This window comes from Peromyscus maniculatus, chromosome 3, assembly GCF_049852395.1.
Source record: "Peromyscus maniculatus bairdii isolate BWxNUB_F1_BW_parent chromosome 3, HU_Pman_BW_mat_3.1, whole genome shotgun sequence".
NCBI lineage: Eukaryota > Metazoa > Chordata > Mammalia > Rodentia > Cricetidae > Peromyscus > Peromyscus maniculatus.
The window spans coordinates 11,633,057-11,649,982 of record NC_134854.1 but is presented as its reverse complement, the minus strand read 5'-3'; the positions used below and the strand labels follow the sequence as shown (position 1 = coordinate 11,649,982).

The 16,926-nt window shown below is 39.7% G+C and overlaps 1 protein-coding gene across 2 annotated transcripts in view; it reads left to right on the top strand.

Annotated features, from left to right (window-relative positions):
* Mdfic (MyoD family inhibitor domain containing) overlaps positions 1 to 16,926 on the top strand; it is an 83,149-nt gene that overhangs the window by 51,098 nt on the left and 15,125 nt on the right. The gene's annotated exons all lie outside the window — the stretch shown is intronic.

The following is a 16,926-nucleotide window of genomic DNA, read 5'->3' as shown; positions in this document are numbered from 1 at the left end:
ACCTGCTTGCATTTTTGTCTTGCAAATTCATTCTTAATATGCAAAGCTGAAATAGGAAAAAGATCATGTAATTTCCCCGGTCTTGCTGGAGAATGGACCAGGCGAGGGGTGTCTCCTCTGTGAGCCATCTTTCGAGCTCCCTTGCTGCCAGCACGTAGCGCAGATCCACTCGAGCCCCGCCCAGCCCTTTTGCTCCTCTCTGATACACTTGCCAAGGCTCTCTGACCTCTGGGCAGCTAGTTATTATTTCTTTTTCAGTGCTACCTCATCTACACCTTGCCGAGTTAAAGTCGGATTAGATACTATGAGTCCAGGGCAGTTTTTCCTTATTACAAAATAAACCCAATGTGATGACAACCTGCAGAGTCTCCGTATAAGGAGAACCATATAAGGTTCGTTGTGCCATATTAAAGGAAACAAAAATCTAATCTGTATAGTTCATGTTGTAAATTCTTCCCAGCCTGTGCATAGTCTTCATTCTTCCTCCTTTTTCCATCTGCAATTCTTTATCTCAAATCCTGAGCCTGCTGTATGTATTTGGTACTAATAAAATTATGTTTGTATGCATATATATATATGTATATATATATGTATATACATATATAGTCACTATCTTTGTATGTATATATATGTATATAGTTACCATCTGTATATATTCTTTTACCTTTTTGCTTTAACTGCCCTGAAATCTTCAGGAAGATTCTGTGGAATGTCTCTGTAAAGTTGGTCATGCATACTCACAGTGATAAATTGAGCTGTAAATAGGGAATTATATTGAGAGTTACCAGTAATGAGTAGGAGAAAGGATATTACATTTTGGCTACAGGTGTCTTAAACTCAACTGAGGCAAAGTGTTAGGTTGATCAAATGATATGATAATAAATGGTCTGCATAGTTCCAGGTCAGTGACACTACTTTCCAAACTAATTAGATTGAAAAGGACATGATTGACATTTGAAAATGAGTTTGACATGTAAGCTGCATGGTCATCTCTGAAGTGTAGGTAGGCTGTTAACTAAACTGGCTCTCCAAGGAGTTGGGAAGGCAATGCAATTTTCTTTAGAGGATCTTCTGTTCGAGGTGATTGGCTGAAATAATTGAATGCAATTGAAATCTACTTGTTTTATACATATGAATTTACTTATTATGTTCTTCAGCTCTTGTTTTCCATTTGATATTTACTTATTTTAATATTAAAAAGTAGTAACACTGGCATATCAGCCTAACTTGAAATAGCTTATGGAGTTTTTCAGTAGTTCTTGCTTTTAATTGTGTTTGAATGTATTTGCAATGCAAGAATGCAGCTTTGGAAGAAATAACATGGAGGAGAAAAGGAAGCAGTGTATAAATTAAACATATTTCCTTTCTCCTGTCTCTTTCCCCTCCATTTCTTTGTTTTGTCTTCATCTTCTTCTCTGCCTCCCAATCTCTACTTAGGACTGACCACAAATATTTGGATACAGGGAGTCCCCTGTAGGCTGCAATTGTCACAAAAAAGCATTTAAGATCAACTTGGGTGCATGAAGAGTATGAAACACAAAGAAAATTATCAAAACACTTTGCAGAGTCCTGTGCATATCTTCACTTTTAGCTTCTAGAATTAAGGCAGTTGCATACTTTACGATCTTTATTTAGAATCTAGATTAAAATTTCATTGTCCTATTTCATACATTCTCAAAGTTACATATCTCCATGAAGTTCACTCTTGTTTAAGGTTGTTCCTTTAATGATTGCCTCAGGATTACAGACATGCACCTCCTCCCTCGACCTCCAAGAACTTTAAAAAGGCAAATTGCATGGAGTAGTCAAGCTGTGGATACGGGACATCTGTTTTGGAAGTTCAGTTTTACCTTGAACCTGTTGACTGTGGTGGCTTCTCTGAATCCCTCTGTACCCGTTTCCTCATTTTTGATCATTACATGCCATTCACAGAACAGTAGTGTGGCTGGGCAAAATAGGAGCCCCCATGAACAAAGCATGTGGACAGTTTCTGGTACATAGGAGGCACTCGTTACCTAGATGAGACAACACAGTCCAAAGAGTCCAATGAAGTGGCTTCCATTGGCAGTCAGCCCTGTCTCAGCACTCCACACACCCAGCCCTGCTGAAGTCCAGTCCTCCCCTGAGTACAGACAAAGCCTCCCAACTCTGAAAGTGTTTCCCGTATTTGGTCAGGGGAGGCCCTTCATCTTCATGATGAGTCACCGTGAATTAACTAAAGATTAGTTTTGTCAGTTGAGCCATAAAGATGTCTCTCAAGTTGTCAATATTATTTATCTTCAAGGTTCAATATAAAAAATCACACCCAAAAAGAGAGCACATAGGCATGGATAGCTGTTTTTGAAGGCTTCGGATAATATTATCTTGTACTTTGTTGTGAGTTTGCTGTTTGTAAAGTAATCATACATGATGAAGGCTTAAGAAAATAAGAAACAGAAACAAAAGATTGCATACCTGTAATGTACACAAGCATCACAAATCTGATGTCAACTGGATCCACAAAGCCAATTTTGGACAAGCCAGGGCTATATGATAATAAGGCCCTGTCTGCCAAAATCAAAAAAACAAAGATCCCCAAACAAAGAAACAGAAGCAGTGTTTTTAAAGACTATCCATTAAAACATTCCATTGCAATTGCTTAAAAAAACAAATTACATCCATGTTTATTCACACAACACACCAAATCAATTCAAGACCCACTCATCCAGCATGTAATATAGGCCTTCTGCAGCCAGGGGCAATTCTAGCAGAGCAAAACCATTTCCGCTGTGGTCCTATCCTCTGGGAATGCCTTAGTTTTCTCCACATTTCATGAAGAGAGGACTGTCCTGAGTGTGAGGTAGCTTAGCTATAAAAAAGGAATCCAAATCTTAAAGGCAAATCTTCTTTTAAAATGATCTAATCAAGGGGCAGGAGAGGTGGTTCAATAGTTAAGAGCATTGGGTGTTTTCAACAGTGCCCTGTAGCCTTACCTGCAAACATGATGTGTTGATTTATTTCATACCATGATGTCCCACTCTTCCTTGAGACTAACACAGCTCATATATTCTTCTAAAATGTTCATTTTTTGCAGCACAGGGAAAAATACTTATGTGGAAAGATAGCACATTTTACTTAAAGGTTATTAAATTAGTAGATTTCTTCCTGTTTTGTATAATTAAATATTTTCATACATACTTAAATTTTCTGATTGCATCACCCAGGTGGAGAGTTTTAAGACTAAATGTGTAAGATTCTTGACCTTTGAAATAATTATAGTGTAATTTAGTATCATCTAATATTCAAATTGCCAAGGGTTTTCATTAGTTTTGAAGACACTTTTCTTAACATAGGGATGGTAAATGCTAATATGTCTTAGGTGTGCCAGTTATAGCTATATTTTTTTAATAAAAATTAGGTTTCAACAAAAATATTGTTAAAGAGGTTTTTTTTTCTTTTTCTTTTTTTTTTTTTTTTTTTAGGGATGTTTGATAATTTATTTGTATTCCACACTTGATGCTATAGAGTCAGTATTTGTAAGAGGCACACATTGAATTTCAGCATCTCATTGAACATGGCTTCTTGGAAAGATAGTGTTAAAGCATTGGATATACAGCAGTAACTGGGTGCATCTGTTTTAATCATATAGAGGTGGTGTGGCCCAATGTTTAGAACACAGGTTATGGAGTTCCTCTACCCGAGTTTGCTCATCATCTCTACCCTTGATTTGATGTGTCTGTCTGGGGGTGAGTTATTAGCTTGTTTGCGTTGCAGTATCTTTTCTGAAAAATGCATATGTTATATTTGTTTGTTTGTTTGTTTTGTTTTTTTCTCTTTCATTTTAATATTTCTTTATCTTATTTTACTTAATTAACATTTTTTCATTTATTTTACATACTGACCACAGTTAACCCTCCTTCTCCTCCTGTTCCATCATCCCAACCCATACTCCCATCTACCTCTCTTCCTATCCACTCCCCCTCCCCAGTCTCCATTCAGAAAGAAGCAGGCCTCCCATGGGCTTGAACAAAGCATAGCACATCAAGCTGAGGTAGGACAGAGCTCATCCCCTGCATCAAGATTGGGCTAGGTAATCCAGCGTGGGGAAGATGTCCCAAAAGCCAGCTAAGCCCCAGCGACATGTCTTGATCTCACTGCAAGGAGCTTTACGAACAGAACAAGCTACGCAACTGTCACCCACATCCAGAGAGCCAAAGTCGGTCCCAGGCAGGCTCCTTAACTGTTGGTCCAGAGTCCATGTGCTCTCTCAGAGCTCAGGCCAGCTGTCTGTGTGGGTTTCTCCATCATGACCTTGACCTTCCTTGCTTGTACAATCCCTCCTCTCTTTCTTCAGGCGGACTTCCAGAGCTTAGCCCAGTGCTTGTCTGTGGATCTCTGCATCTGCTTCCATCAGTTACTGAGTAAAGGCTCTTTGCTGACAGTTAAGGTAGTCATCAATCCAATTACAGTAGATGGCCAGTGCAGGCATCTACTAGGAGTCTTAGCTGGGGTCATCCTTGTGGATTCCTGGGAGTTTCCCTAGGAATCTGGTTTCTCCCTATCCCTGAAATGCACCCCCCCACCCCACCCCCACCCCCCGCATGCCAATCATTACACCTCTTTTTTTCACTCTCCCCCTCCATCCAACCCCCAAACCACCTCTGGTGCCCAGCCTGTCCAGCCTGCTTCCCCACACCCCATACTCCCCCTCCTGTCCCTAATTTACCTAGGAGATGTCTTCTGTTTCCCCTTCCCAGGGAAATCCATGCATCCCTCTTTGAGCCCTCTTTGTTATCTAGCCTTACTGAGGCTGTGGATTGTAGGTTGGGTATCCTGTATTTCACTCCTAATATCCACTTATGAGTAAGTACATACCATGTTTGTCTTTATGGCTCTGGGTTACCTCACTCAGAATGATTTTTTCTGGTTCCATCCACTTGCCTGCAAATTTCATGAGGTCATTTTTTTTTTTTTTTTTTTACAGCTGAGTAATATTATGTAAATGTACCACATTTTCCTTATCCATTCTTATGTCGAGGGGCATCTAGGTTGTTTTCCAGTTTCTTAATTTTACAAATAATGCTGCTACGAACAAAGTTGAGCAAGTGTCCTTGTGGTATGATTGAGCATTCTTTCAGTATATGCCCAAGATTGGTATAGTTGGATCTTGAGGTAGATTGATTCCCATTTTTCTGAGAAACCACCTTATTGATTTCCAAAGTGTCTGTACAAGTTTGCATTTTCACCAACAGTGGAGGAGTGTTGCCTTTACATCCTCTCCAGCATAAGCTGTCGTCAGTGGTTTTGTTCTTAATCATCCTGACAGGTGTAAGATAGTATCTCAGAGTCATTTTGATTTGCATTTTCCCTGATGACTAAGGATGTTGAGCAATTCTTTAAGTGTATTTCAGCCATTCGGGATTCTTCTGTTGGGAATTCTTTGTTTAGGTATGTACCGAAAATTCGTATATTATACATACCTGTGTCATAGGATTGTTATAAGTGCTTAATGAACCTTAGCTGTTTTGTGGTCATCATTGCTTAGGTGTAGGGGGTGGGAGGCAGGAAGATATGCTTCCTGGCAAGGCTGCTAGATAGGGACTTGAAACATAAGGTAGAGTTGAGTTAGAGAGTTGACGGTAGACTGTCCTACTTTATTTTTCTGCTGATGTGATAAAATACCCAGATAAAATGCAATATAGGGGGAAAAGGCTTTAGTTTAGCTCACAATTTCAACGAGAGTCCATCATAGCAAGGAAGTCAAGGCAACCAGAACTTTAAAACAGTCATATCACATCAACAGTCAGTGCCAAAGAGAAATGAATGTAAGCATGCATGCACACATGCTTGCTGCTCAGTCCACTTTCTCTACAACTGTATGATTTAGAATGCAAATCCAGAGTATGTGGTTGCCATGATTACATCTACAAATGTAATCAAGACTGTCTCCAACAAATGCCCCTACCGGCCAATCTGATCTAAACACTTCCTCATTAAGACTCTCTTCTCAGGTGATTTTATACTGTGTCAAGCTAAGAATTAAAACTATCCGTCAATAGAAGGATCCAAAGGTGCAAGAAGTTTACGAAATGATATTGTGCTCATGTTGCCTCAACAGTTTGATCTTGTGGATGTAGCAGAGATGATGCTGAAGTGAACAGGAAAGGGTCATTGTACTGGCAGTCAAGATGTCTGTTCTGAAGATGTATTTATCCCCAAGCTGTACAACTTGCTGAAATGCATTATTGTGTAGGTTACATTGTTTCATGTTGTATTTTCATTCCATCATTTAGAACTCCCTTGATTATACTTGTATAGGTCTGGAGCACACACTGCAGTATGTGCGGTGGTCTTCACTTTGATTCTCTCACAGCCTTCCTGTGCTTTAGTGATGACCCATTACTGTAAGTCAAATAATAAGTGGTTTGAGATTTGTGGAATTTCAGAAGCTAACATGTTCAAGGGGAGGTGTCTGGACCAGTGGGTGGATTGAAGCCCAATCTCTGTGGTTTTGGCTTCTTCTGCCCTTCTTTATACTGTTCTCTGAGATTCTGACTCGAGGATCTTGTTTTTGCTTCTTTTTAGGCTCCTCCTCTTCCTTCTTTTTTGTGCATTTCTGTGGGCATTCATATTGTGACAGGTTTTCATAATATACTAGATTGTTGGGTATCCTCTTGCCGATAGCAAGTCCTCCAGGAAACTGCTGCCAACCTCACCAGTTCATTATTATTATTATTATTGTTATTATTATTATTATAGTCCATATAGTTTTACACAACTTACACCTTCCAAAGTTTTAAAACCTGGAGGAAAGTGTCAAAATTTAGGGTAAGTTACTCATTCTGAGATCTGTAACACTTTAAAATCTTGGCTTTTCCCCATATAAAAGGCATTACCTATAATTGTAGAAGTAGCAGACCAGTATTTTAGTGTGGATTGATAATAATAAAGGTTTTAAGATATCAGCACAGTGCTATAGTCAGAGTGTCCAGAGAAAGAACCTCTGTGACTTGGAAAAGATATGTCATGGCATCCTCAAAGTACTTGATTGCCTGGATGATGCTTTGTTTGTTGTGTTCTGTTTTCTAGTGAATGTCAGAATAACACTCAGGGTAAATAGTTTAGGACTGTGTTTTCCAGTGCAGTATTTGCTGGCGATTTGGCGAATAGGAGTTCAACCAGTATCACTGCTCATTCTGTACACTTAAGTGGAACAACAAGTTCTCTCTCTCTCTCTCTCTCTCTCTCTCTCTCTCTCTCTCTCTCTCTCTCTCTCTCTCTGTATGTGTGTGTGTGTGTGTTTGTGTGTATGTATGTGTGTGTATAAGGCAAATCATTATTTTTTATTTACTTGAAATATTTAAATGTTTAAGAAATTACAACATTTATCAGAAACTTTACAAGGAGTATTACTCTATGACCAAAATAAATATCTAAATATCTTTATTTAGGGTTTAGGAAAAATAGAAAAGATTTTACAGTGTTCTGAAACTTCAAAGCACACCACACACACACACACACACACACACACACACACACACACACACACCAACACAAAGATACTGAAAACAGGCCAGGCGGCAGAGGTGCCAACCTTGATTCCCGGCACTGGGGAGTCAGAGACAGGTGGATCTCTGTGAATTCGAGGCCAGCCTAAGCTACAGAGTGAGTTCCAGGAGTGATGCCAAAGCTACACAGCGAAACTCTGTCTCAAAAAACCAAAAAGAAAAAAAATATTGAAAATATGCCTCAATTCTCAGAGTTCCCCCCACCCATCCTTTGTTATAACAATCAACATCTTTGCAGGCTATCTGGAATAGTGTTAAAAGCTGCCAGCTGTGTATGAACGCCATCATCGGAATTTCTGGCTTTTGGTTTTGTAGTCAATTTCTCTCAGGCAACTGATCTAACCATTTAAATTAGCTCAGCATCCACTCAGGAGATGGGTGGGGAGGAAATCAAACAATGGAGATACAGATAGATCAGCCAGGAAGCTTTAGGGGGTGGGGTGTTTGGGAGTGGAGAGCATTCAGAGCCAAGTGAAATGGAAAGAGCTGAGGAAACCTATGGCCTCATTTGCACACCACACTTTTTAGTATAATTTAGGGCAATATAAAAATGCTAGGCTTTTTGTGTTATCTGTTTTACTTTTTGCTTTCTTTTGTTTTGAGACCAATTTGTACTCTGCAAGCACAGTAGGCAAGTATAGGGGAAGATGTGTTCTCAGACCCAAGTCGTGCCAGGTGTGGACAATAGAAGCCCCAAAGGTCATCACATGGGTTCTAGATAGATGGACAGGTCGTGGTCCAGGGATAATTCTAAGTAGAAAAGCAGCAGAAGTCACATGCTCATTCTAAGCAGGACTGCCATTACTTTCCTAGTTCCAATCATTGGGGAAATGACTAGAAATTACAAAATAAAGAGGAATAGCTGAATGTATTTGGCAGCTGATTGTGGCTGGTCTTATATCTGGTCAATCTGAAATAATTCAAGTGGAAAGTTCCAAAGCACATTTGGAAACATACTCATGAGGCTTGAGAGAAAGTTTAGAATGCTTATCATTGTATTTGTTCTCTCGGAGCAGATTTTTGAAACTGTGAAGAATCTGTTCTTAAGTAGAGATTTCCAAGTGAGGGTCAGGTGCCTGAGATGAGAATATGTCAGATCCCTGGAGGCTAGCCAGTTTGGTGCCAGGAGTGCCAGAGCCATAGAGACAAACACACAGCAATGTCATACGTTTCTCCAGAAAAAAAAAATCAGATGGAAAGTAAGTCTGAGTAATGCCATCCTGACAGGGTAGCCTGGAGGAATTCACAGTCAAAGAATTGGAGGACCACTTGGTTGGGAGGAAATAAGAAAGGTGAGAAGACAGACAAACAGATAGCCTATCATCAAAAGTACAGGGAACAAAGGCTCTAAGAACATGAAGGGGACCATACCCAATTATACCAAGTTTTGTTGGCAGGTGAAGTAAGATTAGCTCTGAAGTAATCCTATTGGGTTTAATAGCTTGTATATTATTTGATGGTTATCTAAGAACCATTTTCATGTAGCAGCCAGAACGATGTGGATCAGTGGTATGAGGAAACACATCAGTAGAATTCTTGTAAAAAAATAAAATAAAAAACCAAGTCCTGGCCTGAACTATAGAACCAAGGAACTGGTTTTCTCAGGTTTGTATTGTTTTTGTATTTTTTACCATTCAAAATGGTAAAGATTTGAGTTTGTTCACATTTGAATAGAAAAGATCCATGAGAGAGAAAAAGATTGAAGATACAAGAAGGTAATTAGCATGCCTTTTTCACAAGCCAGCACATAGTGTCCTTGGCGTTTAGATCTTAAGTTTAGTACACTAGACTAAATGAATGTACAAACATTATCAAAGCAAGAGAATTAAGCAACTAGAGAAGCATTTGATGAGTCACTGACCTCAGGAGCTCTGCTCTGTATGTGATGTACGTTTGGTTAATCTTAGAAGACTCTGAGTAACTTCTATGGAATGACATGGTTATGAAGGCTTGCTGATTAAAACATCCCTCTTCTCAAGGCCCCATTCTAATTCTATTCTAAGAGTACCAATCCCATTTGAATGGAAGGGATTAAAAGAGTCATAATCATGAATTTCACATTTCTGACTTTTGTGTCTTGGTCCACAGCTTCATGGGACTTGAGAGTTTCTTATAACTGATGTGCACAAGGCCCTGAGTTGAATTTAATCAGTTTTTACACGAAGAAGAGATAGCAATAAAATAAGACATAAAGTGGTGAACGAATGTTTGTACCATTAGGACATGTGTGTAGGAAAGATGAGTCAGGAAACCACTGGCAATTCACACAAATAGAAGACAATATGTTGATGGTAACATATGTTTAAAGATGTTGTATGACACTATGCCTGGGGAGATGTGAACAAATGTTAACTCACACCAGATTAGGAATCAATGGCAAACCAAAGTATGCATACCAGCAAAGTCCAACTTAGTGAACCAGTAAGTTTCATTGAGGTTACTTATAGGTGTATGTGTGAAGGGTTACTTATAGGAGCAGAAATACTTCAAAAGCAGATGCATCACCAAAGCCCATCCCAGCAAGGGTGACAGCTCACAAAAGATGGAAGCTTAGAGAATATTTCATAATGCACAAACAGCTCAACAGGTTAGAGTATCCTTTCTAGGCAGCCCAATTTGGTCTTTGCCTTTTCCACTTAGCTCAGCTTCTTTCAGGCAGCTCAGCTTGTCTGAGAGTGTTTCTCGGCAATCCCTACAGCTTATATATGTTTGGGAAGGAGGGCCCTAGTGAATCTGGTCAGTTTCAGAGACTTCCTGCAGCTATTGAGTTGTATATTTCCTGAGTTTTAGAAACTTCCTTGAAGTGTGGGTGTTTTAATTTTGGAGAAAGAGTTATACGATAAAAGCAAGGTGTGCTTTAGTATGATCTACTCTTCATTAAATTAGTATCATAGTAGAGACTTGAAACAATTGATATTTAAACTGTAATTGTGAACTGTGATTAATTGTGATTGTGTCTCACACAGTAACTGACCATGTTCGGTTTAATGGATTAATTTGAGAATCTGATAAAATTTATCCTTTTTCTTCTAAGATTTAAAGGCAGGTAATAAAATCTTGTTAGCTCTGTGATATTCTTGAGCTAAATAAAGAGATTAGATATATGCAGATATCTTATTTAAAAATCGAATGTTTCTAAGAACTGAACTGATGATGGGACTTAATGAACCATGGTGGCAGGTTTTAATTTTGAGACAGAATCCCTGCTGCAGGTATTGAGCAAACTGTGCTGACATGATCTGATTTAGTGATTTTAAACATTACTTGATTTGCTGAGAGTAGGTTACCAATACAGAACAGCCAAAGAAAGCCTCTTTGTAAGAGCTCTTGCCTTGATTCAGAGGTTAAGTGGTGGGTTAGCATCAGTGTGTCATTGCTGGAGGACATGAAATGTTGTTACTATGGATATGCACTCATTGTGGAATACACTTTGGTAAAGAACATGCTTTCAGCAGAAGAGATAGAAGGATGAAGGATGACTGCCAGCATTTTGGCCAGAGGAATAATGGAGTTGTCACTAAGTAATATGTGACACTAGAGAGAGAAGAAACTTGGTCCTTGGGGTAAAGGCAAATTTGATTTTGTTGGATATGGTGGGCCGTAATTTATATGACTGTTGGTTTGCAATGTGTGGAAGGATGGGGAGCTGGAGCCTGCAGTCTGAGATATTTTCTATGGGACACTGGAGTGTGGTATATATAATGACTGAGTCATCATAGTCCAGGACAAGGGGAACAGGAAATAAAGTCTAAGTGTGGGTTTTGCTATGATTCACTGGGAATAGAGTGTGTCCAAGGAACCGACATCATTTGGACACTTTCCATATAATTCTAATATGGATTCAGGGTTAAGAACTATGGCCAAGAAAGTACAGAAATGTCTCAAGAATGGAGCCCTGAGCCACTACTTCATTGTGTAGAAGACAATGGGGAAATATACAGGTTGATAAACATAGAAGTTGATAGATGTTCATCAAAAAGGAACAGAGAGCCATCTGGGAAACCAAATGAAGAAAGTGTTTTAATATAGAAAGAGTGTTTACATGTCACATGCAACTAAAAGTTCAATAAGATGAATAAGATTTACTCATGGAGGTCTTTGATGGGCAGTTGTTATCAGTTGCTCTTCTTATTGCTAAGACAAAATACATGATGAAAGCAATTAAGGAAGGGTTTATTTTGGCTCACAGTTCAAGGGTGTAGGGTCTATGATGATGCATAATGATGAGGCTGAGTGAGTGAGAGGTGAGGGAATACATGACACAGTACTGTGTTGTCAGTGCATTCTCGTGTGTGTGTGTGTGTGTGTGTGTGTGTGTGTGTGTGAATACATATTAGATTTTGGATCATTACAATAGAATGATTATTTTTTAGGACAGAAGTATGATGACAAGAATCTGTGACAGTGGGCACATTGCATCTTCAGTCTGCAAGCAAAGGGATTTATGCCTGTGTTCAGCTAGGTTTCTCCTTGTATTCAGGTCACTGTCTCCATTCACTGTCAGTCTTTTCTCTTCAAACCGTTCTGGAAACATCCTTCTAGGCACAATCAGTAGTGTGTTTTCTCAATGATTGTAGATGCACTCAAGTTTTCATTTTGGACTACAGTTGTAGAAATCATGAATGCTGCTTATTTTAATTACTCCAGAATTATAGTAGCTGATTGCTATCAGATTTCCTAGTATATGTACAAAGAAACACATATTTATTTTACCTTAACTTTTAATAGTATAAGTGATTTGACACCATTAATTGTCTCTAAAATTCTGTGTATTTTAATTCCCATATTTAAAATTTTATCCATGGCAAATTAAAAACAAAAAGCAAACCAAGAAACAATATAGAAATATTTGCTCTTGCCCCCTTAATGGCGTAACCATTCCTTTTAATGAAATAATTTGTTTTATAACATGCATGTATTGTAAATTTGTATGAACTTTATTTTTCACACTGAAGGAAAAAAAAAGACTTTTCAAATAGCTTTTGAGGGGATTCCCAGTAAATTGAAGTGTTACTAAAGGGCATGTGCAAATGGTCACCTTAAAAATATCTATAGTACTGGGCAGTGGTGGCACATGCCTTTAATCCCAGCACTTGGGAAGCAGAGGCAGATGAATCTCTGAGGCCATCCTGGTCAACACAGCAAGTTCCAGGACAGCCTGAGCCACACAACAGAAAAACCATGTAAATACACACACACACACACACACACACACACACACACACACACACACACTCATACACACACACACACACACACACACACACACACCACACACACACACAAAAAAGAACAAAAAAAGAACAAAAAAACCTCTACAGTTCTAAGTGTTATTTTAATGCTTATTCCAAGCCATATTTTTACTAACACATACTCAGCAATGATAGATTATGGCAGAATGGATAAATTGAGTATGAGACTTTTATATGACATGTTTTGAGTTATTATTATTTAAATCTCTAGATAAGTACAAGAGAAAACAGAAGAAAAACTTCTAGTCAACCACAACCTGGCGACACACTTATTTTGGGCCTTTTAGGCAAATCATCACATATGATTTCCAACTGAAGTGTAGTGAGTGTGGCCTCAGGTCCCTGCAGAGCACGGGAGAGTTGGTATTGGTGTCCTTTCCTCTCCTAGAGTTCACTGAAGGAACTTTGAGAAGGGGATCAGCAGCAGCCGATCAAGTGGGCATGGGAGGCAATCAGAGGAGCGAGGTAGAATAATTAGAAAACAGTGTGCTTAGGGGAGTTAATTCTGTTCCTCATTTGGAGGGAGAAGAAAAAGAGACAAGTAAATAGTTGCTGCTTAGAAGACTGAAACCTCAAGAGTTGGGGGAAATATGAAGATAATTGAAAGAAAAGAAAAAAATGGATTAATACACATTTTTCCAGAGACATATTAAGCCTGCCTAAGTTTCTTTTGTGACTTCTCTGGGGAAATCAATCTAGAGCAAGTGGACCTCCTGGGGAATAATATCCCCATAGCATAGCATCATTTAAACTTGACACAAGAAGTTGAAGTTTATTTTTTTTTCTAATAATTATGCTCGGTGAGTGATGCGGAAATTGCATTTTGGAGTGACAAAAGAGTGGTTATTTTAGAAAGAACGTGTCACTATCTGAGGTAGATAACCCCCGGGGGCAGGTGTTTGTGAATCGTCAAGAGTTGTTCCACTGACAGTACAAGCCAACTTCACTGAGGGCCACTCAGGTGACTGGCATTGAGTCACCGGTACTTACCAAAGGTCAGCCTGTGTGCCAGACTCTGGAGGGAAAGTCCCCAATCTATTTTATAATCAAGTGCTTCTTGTTTTATGTTGCTTAAAAAAGAAAAAGAAAGAGAAGATTTTAGAAATACATCTGAGGGCAGGAGGAACGGTTCAGTGATGAAGAACACGTGCTAGCTGGGCGGTAGTGGCACACACCTTTAATCCCAACACTCGGGAAGCAGGTGCAGGCAGATCTTTCTGAGTTTACGGCCAGCCTGTTCTACAAAGCCAGTTCCAGGACAGCCAGGCCTGTTACAATTATAAACTCTGTCTCAAACAAAACAAACAAACAAAAAAAGGACACTCTTACACTCCTTGCAGAGGACGGGAGTTCAAATGTCATTACTCATATAGGGTGGTATTCAACCATCTGTAACTCCAGCTTAAGGGTATCCGACACCTTCTGGTTTCCAAGGGCATCCTTCCATACCTGCATGCACTAGTACAAAGACACACATATACACTTAAATAAAAATCAAAATAAGAACTAAATCCTAAACATATAAATCTGAAGCTTGGCTCTTGAAGCACAATTACCTATGAAAATAAAAATCTATCACCTATTTGTCCAGCATCTAGCATCGTTATCTGGGTATTTAATATCATTCATCATCCATATGCCTGTCATCCTATCTGTCTGTCATCATTTCTGTCATCGCTCACTTACCTATCAATCATACACTGACCTGGCTACCTACCTACCTAACACTGTTCTCCTATATTCTTTGTGTTCCTTGTTCACATTGTCTGTCTTAGTGAAACTCCAATCTTATGTGTGACCCTGACATTACCTGGTATACCTACTTTCTGAACCAGAAATCCATATTGTACTTTCAACTTCTGACTATTCCAGGAAGTAACACTGCTGAGGAAATCTTGTCGACCTTAAAATTGGTCTCATTGTACTCATGTGGTCGTCAGTCTGAACAGGATTGTTAGAATCTCTTGGCAGAGGGTGTGTGGCCCAAACTCATCTAACACATCAGTTTTTAGTATTTGTTCTTTGGAATCCAGTGTTCCTAACTGTGAGGTAGGAAGACAAACAGACCTGTCTGCTGCCATTTTGCACAGTGGCTATCTCATTCTGTCACTTTATAAGGACAGAAAAGGCCACCAGCTTTTCCTCAAGGTCTCTCTACTCCCATCCCCTTCAGGCTCACCTAAAACTCAGTCTCCGCCTGTTACCTCTACTTCAAAGGAGGGGTTGCCTGGCTCCCTGTGGCAGGATACTTCTTGTCAGTACAGGGTTTCTGTACACATCTTTGCCTAGAAGTGTGTGTGTGTGTGTGTGTGTGTGTGTGTGTGTGTGTGTGTGTGTGTGCATGTGAGCATGTGTGTTGTGTGTTATATGTGTGTGCGTGCATGTGAGCATGGGTGTGTTTATGATCTTTTCTGGGCTGCTCATTCTTGCACATTTCTCGTTCTGGTTCTCGAGGTAGATAGATTTCTTACCTTTGTGGCCTCTTCTTTGTCTCTTTTCAGTCACTCCCTAGCTCCAGCTATTCACCTACATTCCTACCATATCCCTGGAATTTCTCCAGCCAGAGTACCTGACATACCTCTTCAAACATTTTTTTTTCTTTCCCTTCCTTTCATGGTTCCTCCCTTCCCCGGGTTTTCATTCTTTGTTAACTCCTATTGTGTGAGTTTTCCTGGGGAGACTTAAACAAATGTCTGTTCATTGCAGATAGGGCACCATGACAGATCAAAGGCATGATTCCATTCAAGTCACCTTGGTGAACAGTGAGTTTCATTGGGGCTGCTTACAGGACCACCAGGGAGGATTATGGGCAGCTTATAGGTGGCTACATAGAGGAAGAGCCCTCTCCCAAATATTAACTGTTTATGGCCCCGCCAGAGCTGTCTCATACAGCTCCTTTCCGCAAGGGAATGTTAGTGGGCTTAGTCTTGTGAGGGTTTCCTATGGGTAATCATGGCTGCTCTGATATTAAGACATGAACAGCCACGCCAAATTAAGTGGACAGCATTTCACAGCCATTTCCCATCTCTGCTAGCTCAGCTCTTCCTCTGCTCTCCTCTCTAACACTTTCGCTGTCTTCCATCTCTTCTCTTGTCACCCTGTACTTTTTCCTGGGAAACTGTGCAAAGCCATTCCCTGTAAAATCATAGCACCTCCCACACTCTACAGATCTTTCAGTTCCCCAGGCTAGAGGTCAGGCATCAGCTCCTCTTGAATATTCCCATTTGAGTATCTTCAGACTTAACGTGTCTTGTGTCTATGACATGTCATATTGCAAATCAATTTCATACCAAATCTAGATTTCTTCCTTGGTGAATGGCTCCAGAGGCCAGAAAATGGCATATGACTATTCTCTTTTCATTGTTTCCTAAACCAGTGTCACGGCAAGTTCTATCATTCTAATGCCTTATATCTCTTTAAAGTCATCTTTTAGACCCCACTGATCCTATGATTGTGACTGTGTGTCCTCTGAGTTCTTGCTTCTGACATAGAAAATTGAAGGGTTTCTTCCTGATTAGCCCAGCTCCAACCAAATTGAGCCATCATGTTATTTGAAAATAGCACACCCTTGTTGTATTCCTTTGAATACCTTTCCCACTAGATGGAACCTTTCCTTATTTTTGTCTCAACTAGCATGCCCTTCTTCAAAGCATAGCTCATGCATCCCTCCGATTGCCCCCGTCAACCCCATACTCACTGCTCTCATCCTTCACAGCTCTGTCTTATAAATCTGAATTGACAGTGAATCTCCTATTCATTTCCCTTTTAAGGATAATCATAACAACTATCTTATACAATTTTGTGTCTAATGAAGATGCATTTGTAAACCTCTTCTAGCAGTGCCTGGAAAATAAGAAGCATGGTGTGTCGGCAGCGTGGCAGCCTGCTTTGTCAGTACTTCCATAGCACGATGGCTCTATCTGCACTTAAAAGTTGTCATACCACATTGCCACTATGCCCTCTTTAACATGGAGTTGCTGAGGTGTGTCTGTGTACTTAGAGCGGCGTCTGTCTCATAATTCAGTGCTCAGTAGGTTTTTGTTGAATTTGACCATCAAGGCCGTGTTACTGGGTTCTTCTGCTAAGAAAGAATTACGACAACATTGTGTCATTCATTTTTCTCCCCA